The sequence below is a fragment of the Myiozetetes cayanensis genome, unplaced genomic scaffold (assembly GCF_022539395.1).
Source record: "Myiozetetes cayanensis isolate MyiCay16 unplaced genomic scaffold, myiCay2020 scf2-11, whole genome shotgun sequence".
Lineage (NCBI taxonomy): Eukaryota > Metazoa > Chordata > Aves > Passeriformes > Tyrannidae > Myiozetetes > Myiozetetes cayanensis.
The window spans coordinates 59,671,531-59,694,010 of NW_026087411.1; the positions used below are offsets into that span (position 1 = coordinate 59,671,531).

The 22,480-nt window shown below is 36.9% G+C and overlaps 1 protein-coding gene across 12 annotated transcripts in view; it reads left to right on the forward strand.

Annotated features, from left to right (window-relative positions):
• The window catches only part of EPB41L2 (erythrocyte membrane protein band 4.1 like 2), a 111,976-nt gene that overhangs the window by 22,188 nt on the left and 67,308 nt on the right, over positions 1 to 22,480 (forward strand). The window lies entirely within an intron of this gene.

Below are 22,480 nucleotides of genomic sequence, written 5' to 3' on the forward strand. Positions count from 1 at the left end.
AGGCTTTGGCAGGATGTACAGTGATGTCTGCCATGTCTCCCACATAGGTTGCCCTGTAGCATCATACTACTGCCAAAAGGCTGGGTAGGTGAGGCATCTCCCTCAGTGGAGCTTGCCAAGGAGCTTAATGGCTGAGCGCTCCAAGTGATACTGCTTTAGTTGGGTTTCTTTCTAAACTTGGTGGTAGACTATTTCTATGTTTATCTGCATATCCTGCTAAAAATGCTAATACTGGAAATCTGGGCTCTTTAAAACACTATGTTTTAAATTATATCCTGTTTTTAAAATGGGAGAGATGTCAGAACTTTAGGGCTGGGTATTGTGGAAGTGTTCTGCATATGGCACATAAAAAGGCAGGATTCAGTGAGATGCTCTGGTTAAGAAAAAATTTTACATATTCACTTCTGGCACTTATCAGTTGAAAATTTTTAAAAGGTGTAAGAATTACTATAATCTGAATGATTTCCTGACATTCTGTATTATAATAGAAATTTATATGCTGTCTTATATAGGAGGGTATTTTCTGACAAATACTTGGCTGTATGAGATAAGACTATAGCATACAGAATTACAGAATGGCTGGGGGTTGCAAAGGACCTCTGGTGATCACCTAGTCCAACCTCCCTTCCAAAGCAGATTCACCCACAGCAGGTTGTACAGGATCATGATCAGGCATGTTTTGAGTATCTCCAGAAAAGGAGACCACACAACCTCTCTGGGCAGCATGTTCCAGAGTTCTGTCACCCTCACAGCAAAGAAGTTTTTCCTCATATTCAGATGGAACTTCGTATGTTTGAGTTTGTCCATTGTTCCTTGTCCTGTTGCTGGGCACAACTGAAAGAGAGTCTACCCCCATCCTCTTGAGACCTATCCTTAAGGTATTTGTACACATGGATAAGACCCCCTCAGTTGTCTCTAGACCAAACAGTCATGGCTCTGAGAGAGATGCTCCTGTCTTTTAATCATCTTTGTAGCCCTCAATTTGACCCTCTCTAGTAGTTACTATAGTAAAATACTCTAGTATTTTTGAACTGGGAAACCCAGAACTGGACACAGAATTCTAGATGTGACCTCACTAGGTCTAAGTAGAGGGGCAGAATCACCTCCCTTGACCTGCTGCAATGCTCTTCCTAATGCAGCCCAGGATACCATTGGCCTTCTTGGCCATAAGGACACTGCTGGCTCATGAACAGCTTGTTGTCCACCAGGCCCCCCCGATCCTTCTCTGCGGAGCTGCCGCAGGTCACTTCCTAACTTGTACTGATGCTCGGGGGTTATTCCTTGCTAGGTGTAGGACTCTAGTCTTTGTTAAACTTCATTAGGTTTCTCTCTGTCCAGCTCTCTAGCCAGGTCTTGTTGAATGGCATACATACATGTGTGTGCAAACATCTAAAACGTGTGTGCTCACGTATAACTCCTCAGTCTGTTTCTAACTGCTGAAACATAGCAACAATTCTTGGGTTAGCAATGTCGGGATCTCTTAGAGCCCAAAGCTATTACTTTCATTACTTGCATGACTTCATTAACCTGACACTGTGAACAGGGCTTGATAAAATGCCTGCATGTGTATTGGTCTGACTGCTATTTGGCAACTCCTGGTTGTTGTACAGCCTGCTAGCTCCCAAGCCTTAGTGTACTTTCTGTAGCTCCTGTACTTCCAGTGGCAGCTGTGCTTTTGGTCTCTCAGCACAAACAGCTGTGCTGCTTTTGTGAGATGTCCTGTGAGCTACTATGATGATATTAAAATGACACTTTCTTCCATCAGCACCTGATTTGCATGATGATATTACTGTAGTTTAATATTAAAATTTGAAGTTTTAATTAGCCTACTGTCTGTGTGAGCATGTGTTGAAGTAAACACTAGAACTATTGCTTGAAGGCTTTCCTTGTTTCTCGCTTGAAAATAGGATGAAAAGACTGAGACTTCTAGATTCAGCCTATGGATAATCAGAGGAAAGCAACTTGTTTGTTCACAAACTTTCCAGCAGCTCTGTAATGGATCTCTCGTGGCTGATGCATGTGACTATGTTGCTCGTAAATTGACCATGCTTGAGTGCACTGATGATAAAATAAATGAGTGGATTATTTTTCACAATAGCCTGTTATGACTGACAGTGATTAAATTATGAGAGAGTGCAGAACACATTCTTTGAGTGGCTAAAATGAGAGTTGTCTCTTCAAAGCAGCAGAAAAAGTACATTGGGTTTCTGTGTTCCTATTCTGAAAGATTAAAGTGGTGCATAAAGGAGATGCTGAGCAGTATGACATCAATGTAAGTAGACAAAGTCCTAGTTTCAGTTTTGGTGAGTGTTAGGGTGTTTGAATTTAATTATTAAAGACTTGGAATAAGTCTCTTGGGCCATCAAGAATTGAAATTAAACATCACCTATTTCCAGACCATTGCAAGTGCCATTGAAAGGTTGCTTTGGATGTTAATCTTGTTGCGTTTTAGGAAAAGTGGTCCCAAAATCTCATTCATTTAAAAAAAAACAAACCACTCAATTTGTATTTAATATAGCTAGTCCAGAAATTTATAACCATTCATTTTTATGTCAGATTTTCTCAATTAAGTTGTTTACAATTTCTTTCCACTGTAGCATTACTAAATAGTTCAGATTTTCTTATCCAAAGGTAGGGAAACTCTGAAAGCTGTTGTAGCTTTAGCATTACAACATACAAATGAGTGTAATGTGTGTGTGTTTACAGCATGCTTTCCTTACTCTTAGTAATGTTGCTTTTATTGAGAATTAATGTGATAGAGAATATTCAGTAAGTCAAACATATTTAGAGTTCATTAAGAATTACCATTAATCACCTTAAACTTCTTGAGCTATTTTCACCTGTGCTGCCCAGCATCTTGCCTTTCTTATGTTCCTGAGAAGTGGGGGTTGTGTGGCACTCCATCAAAGTGGTAGAGCAGAGGGGCTGCCAGGCTTGTGGAGTGCTGTTTTGGAGTCAGCCTCTTAAGGTCCTGTGGTGTCACAAATAGAGGAAGGGAGTACAGTATGGAGGGGAATACTCACCTAACTTTTTTTGTCCAAAATGTTAAATGCTATTGATAGATCTGATAGTTTAAAAATGTATTTTGACATTAACGTGGGAAAATATTTAAATTGTGTTGCACACTGCCAGTAAAGAGTGTGGTCTTCTGCACTGTATAGAGCACTAAACTGGCTGGATTCTTGATTCACTTAGCTGTAACTATTTGATCTGCAAAAACCACAAAGAAATGTTAATGGGTGGTGAGAGGTCAAGAAAATAAAAGCTTAATAAAAAGGGTTGTTGGTGGTCACTCTTAAATTCATTGTGCGGTTACACAGCTCCAATACAAAGGGAAACTTGTTTGAAGCCTTTTGCAAGGTGAACTACCACATGCACTTGCTTGTGGAAAAAGTTGGTTTTTTTACTTCTATGCTATTCAGAATCGTTATGAAAAAATTCCTCAGAGGGCTCATGATCCTGAAGTAGCAAAATACACTGGATATTCACAAGAGATTTGTGTGAATGGCACTAAGTGAGAAGTCAGAGCTAACAGTTCTTTTAAAACTCCACCCTGTTCATTAAGACAGTTTCAGAATGGAGACTCTGGTTCAGTAATAGTTCAGTCATTATTTTTTCTTTCCCATTTCACCCACTAAGAGTACACATGATTTCATGCATGACAAGAAATCCCTCTATTTAAGGGAAAGTCTGCTGTGCTGCTCAATTTATTAAACATAGATAAGAATAGGATAATGCCTTGTTCTGCTAAAGTTTGGGGTTAGAAAAATATGGAGATTTGGTAACATCTCATTTACAGATCAGAACTTGCTATATCTTTTCTTGATACTGGCAATGTCGGGGTTAAAGCTAGGGGAGGGTGTATTATTTATATAGTAGTCATGCATCTTGTTCATACTGGAAATAAATCTGTTGGTTCACTAAGATCATCTTTGACTCAGTATTTCAGTCAAAATACTCTTACTTCTGCCTAGAGTTAGTCTCATTGCCTGCTTGCTGATTACACTTTTGTAATTTCATAAAGGTAAGGGAAATGAAGTTTGACAGACTTTCTTTCCAGTAGCCAAGTCTACACTATTTTTTGATGTTTTTAGGATTTGTGTTTATTCTACAGTCAAAAATGTGACCGCAGCTGCTGTTGATGTAGCTAAGGAATTGGAAAGATTATGAAAAATGCTGCAACTTGGTGTACCAGCCCCAAAATGTAATGATTTTATCTGAGTTTTACAGTTCTTTGTTTTTAACTACTGTTAGTTTCTGAAGTAGTTTGGGTGTATACAGATGCATACTTTCTGCTTTGAGATACTGGAGAAAAGCAGCTATGAGAACTTATATTTTTCTAGAGATTTGTGATTTTTTTTTTTTTAAATGGGAAATCATAAATTGTAGAATATGCTGAGTTGGAAGGGACCCATCAGAATCATCAGGTCCAACTCCTGGTCCTACACAGCACATTCCAAAAGTCACACCGTGTGTCTGAGAGTGTTGTCCAAATGCTTTTTGAACTCATACAGTCTTGGTCCTGTGGCCACTGCCCTTGGGAGCCTGTTCCAGTGCTCAACTGCCCTCTGGGTGAAAAACCTTTTCCTGATATCCAATCTAAACCTTCCCTGACTCAGCTTCTTGCTGTTTCCTCAAGTCCTGTCACTGGTCACCAGAGTGAAGAGATTGGTACTTGCCCCTCTGCTTGCCCTTGTGAGGAAGTTGTAACTGCAATGAGGTCTCCTCTCAGTCTCCTCTTCTCCAGGCTGAACAAATCAAGTGGCCTCAGCCTCTCCTCATAAGGCTTCCCATCCAGACCCTTCACCATCTTAATTACCATCATTTGGATATGCTCTCCAATAGCTTAATGTCTTTTTATATTGTGGTGCCCAAAACTGCACGCAATATTCAAGGTGAGGTCACCACAGTGCAGAGCAGAGAGGGACAATCACCTCCCTTGACTGCCTGGTGATGCTTTACCTGATGCCCTCTAGGATATGGCTGGCCCTTCTGGCTGAGGGCACTGCTGACTCATATTCAACTTGCCATTGACCAGGACCCCTGGGTCCCTTTCTGCAGTGCTGCTCTCCAGCTTCTCATTCCCCAGTCTGTAGAAACAACCAGAGCTGCCTCATCCCAGGTGCGCAATCCATCACTTGCCCTTGTTAAGCTTCATATGGTTGGTGATTGCCCATTGCCCATCTCTTAAGTGTTGGGGTCTCTCTGCAGGGCCTCTCTGCCTGTGAGGGAATTGACAGCTCTTCCCAATTTAGTGTTGTCAGCAAACTTGCTTAGTATTCCTTAAAGTTGTGTGCTTAAGTTGCTAATGAAGATGTTTGAAGAGCACTGGGCCAAGGATGCAGCCTTGCAGAACCCAGGTAGTGACGATGCCATCCTGATGTTACCCTATTCACTGTAATATAAATGTTGCCTAAGAAATCCATGTTTTTCAGCAGTACCATTTTTTGTGAGATGGATAGATCAGCAAAATAGTTTAAGTACTGATGCTCTGTGTTAGTTACCAGTCTGAAGACAAGTTCATGTACTGTTACATGTGCCCATAATAGCACTGTGAATTGGGATATAGGAGGTTCTGTCTTCAGCTGTATATAGTTTGGGACCTAAATACTGCCTGTGAAGTACTGATGTGAGTATAGGTATTTGGACACAAAACTTAAAATTCAGAAGAGGGATAGCTCAAACTTGAGTTGGATATGTCTGTGTTAGTAAACTAACACATTGTCAAGTTTCTACCAAGCCTGGTAGAAGCTACACTACATCTTCTTACCATTCAAAACAGGGTGTCAAACTGCTAGTGCTGTGACAGAGCTGTAAAGGACCAATGGAATTATCTGATATGTATGCAAGAGATCAGGGAGTAGGAGTGGGGAAAAGAGCTTGCTGCTTTGTATACTGTAAATGACCCTGTGGGTCCACCATGTGGGTAACTGAGTATCACAACAGCAATGCCAAATGTAATATTATATTACTGTTGAAATAAATCCATTTTAACGACTGTTGAACAAAATGAAATGGATGTTTTTTGAGAAAAATCATGAAAGCATCTAAGTGCAGGCATATGCACACAGTTTGATAGAGCATTACGGCCAACCAACTGAAATCAGAGGACATATTCTTTAACATAGTTTTATCAACAAATCAGTACAACTTGTGCATTGAGACAATGCTGAGAAATTATGCCCTTCCACAGGCTCTGCTGACTTTACAAAATATCAAGTTTTTTCACCCTCTTATTGGCAGACTTGATCAATGAATACTGGCTGCAGGGCAACTGACTTAAGAGTAGGATGTGTAACATATTAGAATACTTGTTCTAATTGAGGAATACAACTTTTTGGTTTTAGTCCATAGTCAGTTCTATCTTTATTTATTTAGAACATACCTAAAAGTTGGCATCTAACCTTGAGGTTTTTTGTTGCTTTGCCATACATAGAACTTATGATTCCTGGTTATTCTTTTCAGAAAAAAACTTTCACTTTATTCCTGCAAGATTAGGCTGAATACTTCAGGTGGGCTTCACAGATGCCTCGAATGACAGCTTGAAACACTTCTAGAAAATGGCTTTATGGAGTATTATAGGAATTTCATTATTAACTTGAAGATTTTAACGGTTTAAAACTTAGTTGTCAGATCTGTAACTAAAGCAACCTAAAAGAATTTTAAAAACACAGCAATACAAATTGTTTAACAAAATAAACTATTTTTTCTCTAAAAAACATTTATAAATATTAGCTTTTTTCCATGAACCTAATGTTTAAATGTTAAAGACTTTTATTGGATTATTCTCAAAATGCTCAGAGCTAGAAAAAGAAAAACTTGCTCTAACAGAGCTTCTTAAAATTTGTTTTCATTCCTTTTATTCTTGCTGTGTTTCCTGAAGGGATTAAACACTAAGTAGAAATATTCCACATCTTCCAAGATACTTCAGTATTCTTTCTTTTTCTACAGGCCTGTAATGCTAGGAATTAGTGAAAGGACAAATGGCATCTTTCCCTCTTACAGTTTTTCTTTTGATAATTGATTTTTGCTCCTGCTGGGTTTATTTTCATTTACTGAAGGATATATTTATTTTCATATACTAAAGGATTACTACGGATTAGTTAGAGCCAATTCTTAAAGTAGTGTCATGGTCAAAATCGAGAGAAGAATGTGGTGTTTCTAACAGCTCTGCATGAGGTCTGCAAACAGTACAACCTGCTCTGAGTTGAGTAATGAAGAATATATATTTTTGCTGAAACTGTATTTATTCTTCAAACTGGAAAATTTACTCATTAAATAAACACGGTCCTCAGTGAGAGAGAAGAGGAGGGATATTCTTTGTCTGCTGGGCATGAGCAGATTGCAGCTCTCCGTGTATCTTAACGTGTACTGAGATTAGCGTAGCCTGTGCAGCACAGCATGCTGCTTAAACCGTGGCTCAGATTGAGCAGTCATAAAATGGATTGGTGACTTAGGCTATTCATCCCAGCCATGACAGTTTAAAGGAGGTCACTGACAACGTCAGCAGAGCATACAATCCTTTTCTTCTACATAGACTTTGCCTTGGGTTTTTTGTCAGGCAGAATCAGAACTCTTTAGGCCTTCTGCTTTCATCTCCATTAATCAGGGGCTGTTCTAGAAGAGGTTCCTTATGAAAGGAAATCTAGTGTTAGTTTTTGATGCCTGTAATCCCTTTGGTTAGGGAATGTAGGGGTCTTTGTAGGCTATGAATCAAGAACATAATATGTGCTTTTCAGAACAAGATACTCTGGGACATTAGAGCAGAAAGATCTGGTGATTTTTTTTTTTCTATTCTCAGATTTGACTATCTCAGTTTTAAGAATATATCTGTAACTTCCCCAATTATTGGGGATGTTGAGAACACTAACTAGAACATATATTGTGATGCACAGAAGAGGAAAAACTGAATCTCGGTTTCAGCCTCCCAGGACATCTTAGTGATATGTTGACTATGCTGGTTTCCAGTTGCTTTGGGCAGAAAGAAATTCCCAATACTAGGTAGTAGTAGAGTTCTCCTTAAATTAGCTGCAGAAAAGCATTTATTTCTGAAGGTGTTTCATTCATATTATGTGTTTGTCTCTGACTTCACCTGTTATTGGTTGAACAGCTTTTAAGTACTACATTTGAAAATCTTTGTTTTAATCAGTTGACAAATAAAGGCATTCACATAATTTTGTGAACAGCTTATTTTGCTTGTTCTTCTGGGGATATGATTTGAAAGAAAAATCCAGCTTGCATATTGAATTGTTTATTTGATATTGAATCTTTTTGTTCAGGTGAGTCTAAATTGCCTGGATGTAAGCCAGGCTTTTGACACAGCTTGGCACCCTGGCTTTCTAGCAATGGTGATGGAATTAAGAATGGAAGGCATAGTACTTAATTGATAATCAGGAAGATTCTAAAAAAAGCAAGTAAGATTAAGTGAAGGTACAAGAGGGGAGGGAGAAGAAAAGAGGATGAAAGAGATGCTTATACCTGTAACTAATATGAAGTAAGAAGGGTTTCATCGTGTTGCAAATGGTGAAGCCCACACATCATACCTTAAAAGAGCCTTGTTGCTACGTCCTGGGAGTTTTAGGGAATGTATTTCCCACTACAGGATTATGGAACCTTGTGCTCCAACATAGTTCTTCCTTTACCATTTCCATCTAAATGTCTGATAATAGTATCTATAACTGTATCTATATATTTAAAAGGCTTAAATGTGCATCTTAGCATAGAGTAATGCAAGCTGGTAATTTTCAGAATAAGAGTTATTTATATAACTTAGCAGCTTTTTGAAGTTTTTTTGGACAGCTTAGCATACTTTCCATTTTATGTGACGTATAGTATGTAATATTTTGGCTCATATAATCTTTGAGGGACAAAAAATTATTTGTCTCTTCATCAGGTTGAAACTCTTATTTGGAAGTCACACCAAATAAGATGTGCTGTATTACGTATCTGTATATCTTAAAAGGAATGCCTTCAGTTTCATTCTGTTTCCCTTTTCCAGTAAGCTAACTTGATACAAAAATCTAAATATTAAAGTGTTGCAGTGTATTCTGTAGACATGGGCAGTCTAAAATTCATTCTCCTTTGTTAAAGACAATGAAACATTGTTTTAATTGGCATGAGAAATGCTGCAGTTTTTCTTTGCAGAAAGAAGACTGCATATTCATTTTGCTTCAAGTATTGAATTGTTTCTGTGCAGATGTGGTCATGGTGATTAATGAAGTTGCAGGGAGTTATATGATGACAGCAGTACCTCATAAAAGATATCTGCCAACACCAAATTCTTCACCTGATTAAAATTTGGTTCATATGTGCACAGTTGTGATGAAATCTAATTCTGCTGAATTGAATGTTTAGTTGGTGTTGGCTGTCTCCTCCAGACTAGAATTGGACCTCAGATTATTAGTGATGTCACACAGCATGAATTAGCATGGATATTCAACACAAAAATGGTATATCACTTGTTGCACATCAAGTGCATCATGGTAAGTCACTTCTAGCTTATGTAATAGTTTTCAGTGGCAATTGAGCTGGGAATACTTCTGTCTTAAAATTTTAAAAGTAAAAAAAGCTCATTTCATAACTCTGCGTAGGTTTCATAACTCCATGTAAACCCATTCTGACGCTCTGTGCACGTAATACAATTTTTGTGCATGTCTAGAGGATCTCATAATGTAAACACGTCAAAAAGACTTGTCTCTGCTTTTTCTTTTCTATATGAATTTGAGAAGTATTGCTATTGTCTAAGGAAAACTAAACTTCCCCTGTGGGACCATCAGCCCAGTATTTTTGAAGAGAAGACACCTCTGGGTTTCAACTGAAAATAAGGGAAAGATTACACTGTTGTCGCCTTACATGGAACATCTAGAAGTACTTGATGTCAATATTTAAGCATAGAGGCCTTGAGAAATATTTTTGGTTTTACTGTTGTCTTAGTGAGCGTGTCTTGTGTGTCGCTTTCTCTTCATAGTGCTCAAGTTTGTAAAATGTGCTCAATATCTGTAAAATGTTTTACTAAAATCAGAATATTTCTATAGATGGGTCAGTTTCATAACTTCCACAAAATACTTAGCTCATCTTCAGATAGATATTTTACACAGGTGTTTGGTCTTTGAGCCCTTCAACAAAAAGTAAATGGGATATAATTCATAATGTGGTTTAATACCAGAAAGAAGCCTAATGTATAGGAACTGGTGAGCCAAAGATGAATATATTGGTGTTGAATGGACACCAATGGACAACAAAGCCTCTAATATTGGTGTTGAATGGAACTGAAACACTGAAGGATGTGTAAATAAGTCAGAAAACCAAAACTGAACTAATTAGAATTGTCATTTAATGGATTTGGAGATACAGTAACCAAGTTTTTCCAGGAAGTACAGCTTTTCACTTAGTTTGTTAAACAATCCAATTGCTGCTTAAAAATAAACACAAAAAATAATTACAAGTGCAAAGGAAGGAGCACTGTTTAAACCTTATAAGAGAGAAACAAGTCTTGAACTTTGTCAGGAAATAAATGTACGAAAATGAAGACGCTGCTGGGAAGAGTTTTAAAAGTGAGGGACACATAATTGCTGGATCCTGTGCAACCTAGCACTTGAAGGATGAGGAGACCTTATGGGTTGACCAGTAGCTTCTACAATATAACTTAACCTGTATTGGGATTCTGTCTTCCCACCCTGCCCCCCTCTCTGGCCTTACTGCAGTTTTTTGGCTGTTAGACAAATCATGACCTTCTTTCCTGTTTTGTCTTCAGTGTCTATTTCCTGTTTTTTCCTTCCCTCCCCCACCCCATTTTTTTTTGACTCCTGACTTTCTTTCCAGTAGTGTCATTACTTTCTTTCACTGCTAGCTTGTTTTTTTCCCAAGTTTTTTCTTCATAATAAAAGAGGAAGATCAGTTGAGAGCTATAGCATCAGTCTGTCCCTTTTAGCAAGTTTCTGTATCCTCTTGTTATTTATTGAATGTTAATTTGCATGGTATTCATACTGTTTCTCAAAATTCAAGTCTGTCATATGGATTTATTTCTCCCATCTTAACACAGATCCAGACACATTCATTTTCTAAGTGCTAGAAGTTTTCATGCTTTTATTTGTTGATGTTCGTATGTTTAGGCAAACTTCTGAGACTTCATCTGGACCAGAGCTCCAGTCCTTGGTCTCTGACATCTCACTTTGGGAACTAGTGAAGTAATCTTGATTTCTGAAATAACATGATGTCATTTTAGACAGGACTGAGTCTCTTGTCCTTTTTGTTAATATGTGCTTTCTATTGCCTCCACACAAGAATATGGCCTTGTAAAAACCCTGAGTTGTTAACCAGTATATTGTGGTAAAAACAAAACAAACAAACAACAAACCAAACAAACAAAAACGCACAAAAAACCATATTAGTTTGGTCTGTTTGTGTGCTTATACCAATTTTCCCTTTCTCATTGCTTTATATTTCAAAGTACTTAGGAGTTAAATGAATTTAGATGGGATGGGGAAAATCCATGACTGAGAGCTCCAGCATGATCTTGGATTTCGCATTTAATGCAAGAGAACCATACCCAGAGAGAACACCAGGGTAAATATGCTTTCAAACGTTTCTTCAATCAGCACCTAAAGTGATAAGGCCAAAAGGAGGCAGAGAAACCCCCAAGCCAATGTGGACTGGAAGTTTCATTCAGACAAGTCTTTGGCATGGAGTTCATAATGTCATGTTGAATGTGTTTGTGTAATAAAACTAATTGTAAGATGATAAGTTGTTGTCAACTTGAACTTGTGTTTGCATAAGACTGTTTCCAAAACTTGAAACTGGATGTACAGAATGAGAACTGAAAATGTAGCCAAAAAGGCAGAAAAAGGCTTCTACTTAATTTGGCCTGAGAGCTTACTGTAATAATTCACCATCCCCATTTTTATGTGGTCATTAAAAGGCTTTTCAGCAGTGGGTGAGGCTGCTTTGGTAAACTACAGTTTGTGATGTATATTCTTATATTTATATGGGAATGTCACTGCAGTTGTGGTTTGGCAAGCCAACATTCTTTCTTCCTTGTCTACAGGACAATTCTAAATACTCCTCCCTACCTCGGTGTTCACAAATGAATTATTCTTTTAAATCTTTATCTGTTGTCATTCCCTAATTCTCCAAAGAAAACTTTGTTTAAAGAGTTACTCCCTTGGGACTTCCATGCATATCCTGTTATCTGTTTTATATTACAATCTTTCATGCTGGGAATGTCCTTCCAAAAAGCACAAAACAGCTAAAGCACTTAGATGACTAATAAACATGTTAAGTGCTGAAGTCTAGGCACAAACCCAGCATTATTAACACTATATTTTGCCTTTTTCCCCTGTGTTACATTTGTTTCTGACCTCTGGATTCAGAAATTGATTAGGCTCCTTTCACTTTGTCTAGCCCAGAGAAGTGGCAATGGTTGCACTGTTGTTAATTGTGAAGCCACTGCCATGAAAACCAGGAAACTTTTACAGAGTTGCTCGTGTTTTCACTCTTCTAATCAAATTCCAGCATCAGAAGAGCCCATGGGAGTGATGAAGTTTTGGCTGCCAGTTTTATTTGCTCAGCAAAGAGGCATCTTCACTGCTTTTTGTTGCTTGGAATTGGCAGAGTTAATTCCCACAGGAGCAGTAGATGCATACTTTTTCAAAGAGCAGTATTATCTGTAGTTTCAATACTTTGTTATGTGTTCCAGTTAGCATGAGTATGTAGGAAATAGTTTGCAGTGTTGTGCTTTACATATATCATTTGAGGTGCATTATAATTATTCAGAGTAGATGGGAAACACTGAGCAAATTGGTTCTGCTTTTTCAAGGGAATATTCCTGTTCCAGTAGTGCATGAAAGACTCAGTTAGCTTGTGCTAGCTGCAGACAGGAAAATTAAAGTACCGACACAAGACATTTCAGGGGGCTAACCTCTGAGTTTTGAGGCATATGGGATAGCACTTATTCATTGTAGCAGGAGATGAGAATTATCCTGTTTTAATTATTTGTAATTTGTAGTGGCTGGGGGGTTTTGTTGTAGTTGGTGTTTTGTTGTTGGGGTTTTGTTTGTTTGTTTGTTTTTTGGGGTGTGTGTGTGTGTTTTGTTTGTTTGTGGGTTTTTTGGGTTTTTTTGTTAAACATGGTATACATTTAGTAGCCTGGATTACTTACTTGCATGTGCATTCATACTTCACCATATAGCTTGAAACTTTGCACTTATTTTGAATTTGGACTAAGCTTGTTTAAGATTAATTGTCAGGTATACCATTCAATCAAGTATTTGAAACTGACTTCATTATTGGTGAGAAGTGGTACAGTACCAATTTTTGTGTTTAAACTTGCATCTTGATTCACGAAAATGAACATTAAAAAATAGTGGCAGGAGAAGATTCTTTACGTGTCCTCTGTATAAAAGACTTTATAATTTTCTTATCACTTTTTCCAACTTTGTTTCCCTTGGTAATGGTAAACATCAACCAGTATTCTTAAAGTGGCTTGCTGAAGAGAACTGTGCCCTTTACAATGCTTATATTTGACAATAGCAAAAATAAAGCCCCCTTTAAAGTGGAAATACAAAACTGATGTTGCTGCCAAAAAAGACACTTCTGTGACTATGTTTACACCCTAAAACCTTTGTAAACAACATTTGTCTGTTGAACCCTAGTCTTGCATATGACAGAGCAAACTGTCTTAATACATTTTTCAGTTGTTTCTAGCCATCGTTCCTAAGTTGGTTTAGCTGAAATAAAAAGCTAACAGGCATTTTCAATGTGATCTCAGTAGTGCCCACATCTGTATGACATTCAGCCTCAATGTACTGATGAAATAAAGTTAATGGTTATCTCTGCTTATGGAAATTACTTTTAAATGTGCTTGTACAGGTCTGTCACTACTAAAAGCACAGGCTAGTTGCTTCCTGACATTGAATCCTGGTATTGCAGAGATTTCTCTTTTTGCATGCTGTTGTACACTTCCTAAACGTGTGAGAGGGTAATAATTCTCTATATGACTTCCACTGAACAGGAAATAGATACTTGTCAAAACAATAATGCGCATCTGGAATTCCAGCATCCGGGAACTTTGTTACACTGAGGCCTCTCAGTTTGCAGTACAAAAAATACTAGTACATTATTTTTCACTGAGTTGGGACGTGCTTTGATTAACCATGTTATTGTAAGTGCCTTGGAAGCATGCTGTATGCAAGAGTGAACTTAATGTTGTCAGTATAAAAAGAAACTGGGTTTAGTTTTGCCAGTACATTATAAATAAAAAGGATGAAAGTTGAAAATGAAATTTTTTTATTGTGGTGTGTAAAAATCAATCGCCTCCAAATCAGAACAAGGTGAATAATTTATAGAACCCAAATAGGATTGTTGTTGTTGTCTATCCCCCCAGTTTCCTTAATAAGAATGGAAAAAAGATGTATGTTCGTCTCTGCTTCAGTGAAATTGTGGAACTGGTATAGAAACAGCCATTTGGCGAGGTGGGATAGAGTGGAAGGATAGGAATGGAGATCAGAGGTACAGCATTACTTAGAACAAATGAATGCTCACTGGTGGTTTTAGTCTCTAAAATTGTGGTTATCTTGAGTGTTTAATGTGAACACCAAAACACACTGTAAACTTGCAAAGTTGATTTTAAAAATAGGGGGGAGATTTTTCTCAAAACCTATGTTATTCTTAGTTTGTTGGACAGATAACAGGAAAACAGAGCTGTCTCTTGACCCATGTTCGTTTTCTGGCTGCTGGAATGAATTTGGAACCAAATCCCATTTTTCCACTTGAGCATGTCCTTCTCTAGCAGTGTCATGGCCTGGGTGGGGTCACTTGTTCAATACAGCTTTTCAAAATGACTGTTGGATTCTCATCAGCTTACAACATTTCTTTCTGTGCTGGAGAACAGCACAAAGCTAGCTTCGTAAACAGATTGTATATTAGCATATGTACCCTGGCAAAGACAGATTTCTTGATTTAAATGAAGCTGCTCTTTGAGACTTTTTTTTTGCCTGGATATAACAGTGTATTTGAAAATACAGAATGAACAGATCTCTGTTATCTTTGGATATGGTATAGGTAGCGCTAAGAACTGCAGCATGTATATGTGCTTTAATGTAATCTCAGATTCCAATGGGGGCATCACAGCTTGGCTCTGTGTAACACTAGGAAGGTATTTATGTTCTGATTTCGTTGAAAGCTTTGGGGTTGAACTTTGTGTGTTCTGTGTGTACTGTTACACAGATGATGCAGTTTTCAATGCATTTTATGTAGTTTGGGAAACAGCACTTTCTAATATTATATGTTTTGTTATACATTTCTAGATTGCTACCTAGTGTCAGGAGAGAAATTTTAACAAAATAGTGTTTCAAGAATTCTCACTCATTTTCATGTCTCGTAGTATTATCTTTCCTTTCTGGAAAAATCAGAAGTATCCCTTCAACTGGCATATCCATTAAAACTGAGCCTTTGAAGTTGTATATGGATTGCAATAACCAAGTTATCCACTAGGCAAAATGGAGATGGCCTGCAGCAGGTGTTTTATGAAAAGATGAGGTGCTTGAGTGATGAGTAACAGGTATGTGTTGTGCTGCATTAATGGGAATAAGGATATTGAGAAATAGTAATGCTCCTGGATGCTGATTTGAGTTTACAAAGTTTAGGTGACTTCCCTAGAGTTGCCTTACATAAATTTGTCAGCATAATAGTTTTATTGTGGAAAATATTCTGTCAAGACTGCAGATATTCACTTTGCTATGAAGACAAAGAAAAAAAAAAAAACAACAAGGATTTAGACAGCCAATGAAATGTGACAGAGACAGCTACTTCTCTCTAACATTGCGATCTTCAGAATTACTTGTCTTACGTTGTTGTTTCAGAACTACCTTTTAAGTTCTCATCATCCTATATAGGAAAATGTCAGTGTTTCTCTGGTAAGTTCTGTGTATTCTGTGTACTGCAAGGAACTGGGGGGCACATCTACAACTTTCTTGCAGTACAAAAATTAGTTCTAGGGACTTTCAATATTTTAATATTTGTACAAAGACAAGAATGTATTTGGGAGAGGAACATTAAGTGTTTGCAGATGATCACTTGTATGATGGCATGAATGTATGATGACATGAAGGCTAATGAAATACCTGTTATTTTGAATAGTGACCTCACCATCTACATAAAAGGGTGCTTATGAGTATAGTTGCTATTAACTCTGAGGCTACTAGCCACTGTGATATGCCTGTAAACTAGATTTGATAGGTATAGGATCTTTTAGGAAGACACAATTTTGTGCCATTTCTGCTCTAGGAGATCAGCTTAGATATTACGTGAATATGCGTATGTATTTAGAAACACATGTTACTGTATTAATTAGTTACTAATGTAACTAATTTGTATTGTCATGGACTTGTAATTCACTGGCTCTGAAGTTATATTTATTAAAATATGTTAATACTCATTATGTTAATACTTCTATGAAAGCATTCCATTACTTGTCATAATTTGGGAATTACATTTGAAATTGGAATATTGTTGCTGTTTAAAGCTTGACCTTTTGAAACATGCTACTGGTTTTTAGAACTATTATGGCACCATCTGCTGACCAATATACAGACTGGCAATGTCACCTGGTTACCTCTTTACGAGCAAGCCTCCAGTTTAGGAAGCAGAATCACGAGGAGAAAGGGTGATTCTTTTAGTTGGCTTACTTTTGGGAAAAATTATTTTTAGTAGGAAATACTATTACAAAGGCAAAAGTCTGAGTCATAACATCGGTTTAGTTGTCTAGTCACCTGGATTATTGCTTTATGCTTCTTCATGAACTGTGAAGCTTTAAAAGAAAAAATTTGAGGGTTTTTTTGGCTATATGCGGCATATAGGATGGTTCTTGTTTATCAGTGTGTTATCTTCTAAGCCTATGAGGAGGAGCCATGACAGCATGAGATGAGTTCAGGCCCCAGCTCCAGTAGTCTCGTCGCAGCCTGGGAAACCAATGGACTCTGACAGCCTTCTGCCCTGTGGCTACTGCAGAGATTCACAAAAAAGCCGACTCTGCAGTCTGTCTCTTCTGCTTCTGCAGTTAACCTTGATTTTTATGCACAGTGATCATCAGGGAAGGAGCAAACTGAAACAGTGTCACATTCAGTGTGTGAATACCTAGGTTTGGGTTCAATTGCTAGAGATCATCTTTGAATAATCATTCAAAAATACGTGATTAGATTTTGTACATGTAAGACATACCCCTTTCCTGTGGGTTTTCTGTTGAAACTTTTTTTTAATCGTGTTCAGTAGTTTGCTAAAGTGTTGATCTTTGACTTTAGTCTCTCTCTCTTCTTTTTTTTTTTTTTTTTTGTTTAGGAATCTACTTTAAAATTAATGTAATCCAAATTATTAGATTCAGTTTTCAAAGTATGTTTGTATGTATATATGGTTCTGTGTCTTTATAAATAGAGATAAGGATGCAAGTTCCCATGGGAGAACTGGGGCTCTCTTGGACTGATATTTGACCAGAGAACAATATTTAATTGGGAACCATGTGATGTAAATGTCACAGATTGATGTAACTAAGCCGATTTTAGGGATGTTTTTGCTTTCTTGAGGATCTCAAAGCTAAAAACTGCTTTCTTGAGTTGTTAATTTATTCCTTTGTGTTCACAGCACTCTGTGTCTTTGCAATTGTAGTAATCCATCTAAACAATGACTAAAAGGAGAAAATGGATTTTACTTTTTGATTTTTCTGCTAATAGAATGTGTGCTGGGTATATTGGTACCTTCAGCAAAATGAAGCTATACAGAACTATGGGATGCCATAACTGTCCTTGTTTACATAGTGGTGATAAAATACAAGTTTTAAAATTTAACAAATCTAAAATAAGGTTATTTAGTTAGTACGTTTAGTCTAGTTAGTGCATTCAACCTGATTTGAAATATAAAATAAATTATTGTACTCTTCAAAAAATAATCAATTAATGCTTTTGAAAAAATCTTCTAGGTATAGTACCTGGTTTCCTCAGGTATTACCTACTGCTTAAACCGGACTTATTTACACTCTAAAATTTGAATGACTGTTTCAGCTAGGATTTTACTTCATTATGGCTTTTACATCAACAAATCTTACATGTTGAAAGCAGCAAGCATAGTTTTGATATAAGTGATGTGTCCTAACAAACGGTGAAATGCACAGCAGTCTTCTGCTGTGCTTTGATCAATAATATGACAAGAAATTAGCAACTTTATTTGGGAGGTTTTTTGCTTTGTTTTTAAGCAGATGAAATACACATGACCTTGTTTCAGGTTTTCATGTATACTTTTTCAGATGTTAGAAATTTTCTTGGCCATCTTTTGGGGTTTGTTTTTTTTTTTTTTTTTAAGTGTACCCCATGTGAGCTTAAGTATTTGGAATATATGAAGGCAACGATTTTAAAAATAAATATGGTGATCCAGGAAATTACACAACTTGGGCAGGCATGTTGGCTTTTAGTGCACTGAGCTGTACTTTATTTCAGTAGAAGTAAGTTGATAAATTTTTTTTTTTTGCTTCTATCACATGATGGTTTCTCTGTGAATCCTAGGAGACTGATGGAGGTATAACTATCAAAGCAATTTTTATTTCTTGAGTTTGCTGTAAAATTCAGTGACAAACTTAAAAAAGAAAAGTTTGACTGCCTCTTTCTATTTTTATGTACTCAGAAAATGAGTAAAATGAGATCCAGAAATGTATGAAAAAAGGATTTGAATTTGTTCATCTGTGCTGATAAATAAGAAATGCCTTAACAGAAGCAGTGACTCAAAACATGGATCATCATAGAAAGCTTCATTTCATGGCAGTTGGTTTTAGCTCAACATTATCTGTGATCTTCGAACTACTCTTTTTTTTTTGTCTCTCTTTTTTTTTTTCATGTTATACTTGATATATCTTCTGTTTATAGCTTATCTATGGTGGTAGGAATCCCTCTGGTCAGAAAACTACATTTGAAGAATTTCTGTGAGGAACTGGAAGAAAGGTATCAACCAACTGACCAGTCTGTATATTTGAGAGGAAAGAGTGGTAAGGAAAGAATTTAGCATTCTGTTCAGCCTTCAGGCGTGAACTCTGACCAGCATTAGTATCTTCTCAGTGGAACAAAAATGGAGAGGAAGGGATGAATGGAGAGGAGAGAGAATATCTGTTGTCCTTAGTTGCTTCCTGTTCAGCACCCTTGCTTGGGGAAGTTATAGAGGTATGATTAGGGTGGATTATCTGCTCTGTGTAAAAGTGGGACCTGTTTTAACAAAGTCACTCTCTCTTCAGCAATTGCCACATTGTTTCCAGTACTTTCTGCCATCCCCCCCTTGGTCCTTGCAGTTTGGGTAGACATTTGGTCTGCATGAGCTAAGTTTTCTGGAGGATTACAAAAGATACAGGCGCTATCACTTTTGGTTTAATGTGCATGTGTTTAAGGTCAACTGCAAAATCTATCAAGATTTTTTTTCCTTCTGTTCAGATGTTGGTAATACTTCTATTTGAGCATCTCTCTTAAGATTCCTTCTCTGTCTACTCCTGCTGCAAGATTCTTATTCTTATTATTCTCCTTTCTCAATTCAAAATGAAATATAGATTTAATGTTACCTTGCAATACAAAAAAGGTGAGATGAGGAGAACCCTATCATGCCTTTATAGAGCTTAAGAAATTTATAGGGGCAAAAATATGTATTGTGCTTTATACTATGTAGTAAGAGCAAATGAGAGTTTACTTGGAGACAGGAAAGGAAGAGAACATGTGATTGAAATTTAGAACTCTGAATTCTCAATCTAATTTGATTTATGTCTTCCCACTCTGAGGCAAATGCTGTCTGCTGCTTGTTTCCGTTTTCTTTCTGGTGCATTATTGGCTGGGTGGGATTCTGTGAGATCTTTGCTTTCAGTGCAGGAGGGGATCAGAGCCCTTTCTGGAAAACTGTGGCTACATGATCTGCTTGAATACAGTGAAAGTTAACATCAGAGGGTTTACAAACTGCAGTAGTAGACTGATCGTAGAACTCTAGTGTTTTGTCCCTCCTACCTCTGTTTTTCAGTGAACTACAAAAGTGAAGGATTGGACAGAGTACTGAAATAGGGAGTATGGGGAGGGCAGGTAGACCCAATTTTCTGTTTCTCAAGGAGTGACTAATTCATACTAAAATGCAACTCTAGAAAAAAGGTTACGTAGTAGAGAAGGTAGGTATTTTGGGAAAACTATGCCTTGTGCTCTTGGTCAGTGCCCTTGTTCAGTAAATTCATCCACCTCTTCTCAGTTCATTTAGAGACCACTGGGAGTATAAAGAAATATACAGGCTTAGCAAAGAGGTGTGTTTTGTTTTGTAGGTATTTCCTCTCTATTCCTCATATTCTTCTCCCTGGAAACAAGTTTATATTAAACTGAGCTCCTGAAAGCAATCACCTCCTACTGTGGGCATCTAATGAAGGCATTAAGTGGACATGGACAGACCTATTCAGACAGGGCAGGGGCTGTAACAAGGTTCCCTTGCTTCTGCAGTATAAACCCAAGTTGTCCTTTTAACTATAACTTTATGAAAACCTGGACACACTGGGATGCAGAACCTTTCTTATTTCACACTGAGCAAGTTTGTACCACCCACTGCTATCCTGTCTAAATTTAATCAGTTAAGATATGTGAAATTGATGTCCTCAGTTTCTTTTATTGTTAGAACAATATCATAGCAACATGTTTACAGGGTGGTTTATTTTGCTCAGTTCAAAGGAATTTTATGGAGATGTCTCCTTTTGACCATATAACCAAAATGTGATCTTAATTTTGAGAGTGGTAGATAATGAATTTTTATTAGTTTGTACATTTATTTTATGCATTTCTGCATATTTGAAAAATGAAAAAGCGTGCAGGAAAGATAGTGGTTTTTCTGTAACTTCTTTGAAGATTTATCAAATTTATCAAATTTTCTGAAATTGTTTTAGCTACTTTCTCATAAGTAATTAGTTCTTTTTTAGAGCTATATGAGAATAAAAAACACCACCATCTCTGTTAATAATGAAACCTGAATTTATTAAGCATATGGATTGTTACTCACTAATCAACAGAATTTTTGACTTTTCTCTCAGGGAAGGTTGATTTTGATTTTTTATATATTCATGTTTTGGTTTGATAAAAAAATTTTACATTATAATATTAAGGTAGATAACCTACCATTAGGAAAGAACAGCAGCATTTCTGTGTAAGATTCAAAGGTGATAGCAAAATGTAATTTGACTAGTACTAGCTTTAAAACTAGCATAGTAGTACATGGCTTTAAATAGCAAATTCTTGAATCTCAACAGTCAAATGGAAAGCTGCCTTTCAGAGGCCTGTTACCTCTGAGATAAATAATACTTATATGATGTTTAATACTCTATCACAACAAGCTTTATTAATATTAATAAAACTTAGAGGATTTTATTAAAAGTGATAGAAATTACTTCATAACTGTAATACTTAAGCTTGAAATGTATTTAGACGTCTCTAATGTACTAGTAAAGATACTTTTCATTTATGTTTCCCCATAGAGGAATGTTTTGGTCTTAGATGGTGAAATGCTAAGTGATGAACAAAGAAACACCCACAACATTAGGTCTCAAGATGCTTGCTTAATGTGAATTTGTAGATAGTTCAAGGCTCTTGTGTCTAAGCTTCTTTATAAGGTAACTACCAAGATTGTTTCCTTTGGCTCAGTATTGTTCATCTCGTCAGAATAGCTTCTCTTGTATATTTAGGCATCTAATAGCTTCCTTAATTTCCCCCCTCTCCCCCTTCTTGGGAATAGCTTAGTTTAACTATTTCTGACTGCCTGTGAATGTGATTTGGAAAGTTGGAGGCAAAGTGTTGCTGCTGCCTTGTGACCTAAACTAGTTCCCAGTTGACTTCAAGTGCCGTTAAAAGTGTTGAGTGACTTAATTGCATCCAGCCTGAATTAGATAACCTACTTGACTCTTTTTTGGGCAAGGGTGAGGCAACAGCTGTTGAGTTTAGCAGGAGTCCTGAACTAATGCTTTCTTGACTCTAATGGCACAAAGTGATCACCATCAATTGTAATGAAGAAGGTCCAATGTTGTGAAGATTAAAATTTTATGTTGTAACTAACGCGCTAAACTTCAGGCCAGACAAACAGACCGTGAGTTTAAAACAAATGGTTTTCAGAAGGTTGTAAGTAAATGCCAGTAACATCTAATGGAATCTAACTGTTTTAAACTCTTGTTGGATCCTTGCATGCATATTTTTGTTGACTCACTTCAATACATTGGAAAAATTACATTTTCAAAGCAATGCATCAAAATCCAGTGCCATGCAGATAACAAAATTTGTTCATTTAGTTAATATTTTTTTCAATAAATATCATTGATGTTAAAATTAAGGATTATTATTGCATATCCTGTTGTTACAGTAATAGGATAGGTCTTTAATTTCACTGAAGGAAGAGTAGTTACAAATGATGAGAGTATAAGCATTATGTATGATTTTTTTGTTGATTAGTATGA